Source organism: Callorhinus ursinus, unplaced genomic scaffold (genome assembly GCF_003265705.2).
Source record: "Callorhinus ursinus isolate GAN/ISIS: 27379988/994484 unplaced genomic scaffold, GSC_fseal_2.0 scaffold6, whole genome shotgun sequence".
NCBI classification, from domain to species: Eukaryota; Metazoa; Chordata; class Mammalia; order Carnivora; family Otariidae; genus Callorhinus; species Callorhinus ursinus.
The window spans coordinates 54,778,883-54,780,393 of NW_027397068.1; the positions used below are offsets into that span (position 1 = coordinate 54,778,883).

At 38.1% G+C, this 1,511-nt stretch overlaps 1 pseudogene; it reads right to left on the reverse strand.

Annotated features, from left to right (window-relative positions):
• Positions 1-303: 303 nt before the first annotated feature.
• LOC112815352 (pterin-4-alpha-carbinolamine dehydratase 2-like) lies at positions 304-487 on the reverse strand (annotated as a pseudogene).
• Between the last annotated feature and the right edge of the window lie 1,024 nt (positions 488-1,511).

Here is a 1,511-nt window from a genome sequence, read left to right on the forward strand (position 1 = left end):
CAAGTTTAAATCATTTTATAAGTAAGCACTGATTGTACAAAAGACTGTTCAGGGATGCCTGGGTGGCTCAGTCGTTAAGTGTCTGCCTTCGGCTCAGGTCATGATCCCAGAGTCCTGGGATTGAGTCCCACATCGGGCTCCCTGCTCGGCAAGGACTCTGCCCCTGCTTGTGCTCGCTCTCTCTCAAATAAAATCTTAAAAAAAAAAAAAGACTGTTCAAAAGGGGAGCTTAAATTGACAACTGAATTTGTTCATGTGAACTGCCTTCCACGTATTTGACGGCTAAAATGTGCACCGGGTTTGACATGCATTTTGGAAGAAATCACACAGAAGCAGCTGCTTTTTCAATAAACTTGGCCAGTTTCACATCTCTCTTGGTCAGTCTGCCACAGTCATGTGACATTAGGGTTATCCGCACCTTGTTGTACACATTGAACCATTCCACGTGATGATTCATCTTCTCTGCTTGCAGGGCGACTCAGGACATAAAGCCAAATGCCCCAATTTTCTGACTTTTTGACTGACAGATGGACAAGTCTGGTTGGCACCCAGTAGCGCACGTGCCATAGAGCTCATATTGCACGTGTGGAATGATAGTTGGAATTCCCACGCTTGTTTGAAGGGGCATTTTGTTTAATGGTGTATCATCAGTGTTTTATTGCCTTGATTATGATTTCCAATTGCTCCCATTCTGGCTACTTGATGACAAACTGTGAATTTAGCTTCATTATTATAAATTTGTTTGTTTTTTATGTTAAAACATTTTGTTTGTTTCATTTTTTGTTTTTTTTAATTCTGTTAAAATAAAAAATATACTGAGACCAGCATTGAAAATTTCCTGAGCAGATGAAAACCAGTTTAGTCATCCAAACAAAGCTTAGTTTAGCTTATTTTCCAAGACCAACTTGACCTGGGTCATTTCTTGCTTATGCCTCTGGAAATCACAACAAAACTTAAAGTGTTTTCAGAATTGATATGAGGTAATCACTAGCCCATTCCCTATCATTTAAGAAAATCCTAATATTATTTTAATTCTGATTCTAATAGTACAACCAATCCCTGTGAAGAATGAATAATCATTGCTTTCTCATTATATTAGCAGTCTTGTAGCCATATATTCCTGAGTCTCATTCCATGTTTTGGTTTGAATCCTCCCTGTTTGGCAAACTGTCTCTTTGGTGTATGCACGGTAAACTTTTACTAATTACTACTCAGGCAATTTATTTGTTTTATTTCTCTTATTCAGGAACTTTTGACAATCAGAACATTTGCAAGTGGAGACACATATTTGAGGCAACGGTATTTGTGGCCGACAATTTTCTCTAAAACTGGGCTTTGACATATGAACAATCTAATGCTAGAGAAGATGTGTACATAAACTCTACAATATGTGCTTGTAAAATGATAGTTTATCACTTACTTTTTCTCCTACTGGAAAATGAGACTATTTGGTGGTGCTTGGGGGCATCACCCTTACTTAAATGTACTACGGTTCAAAAAGTTTGAGCTAC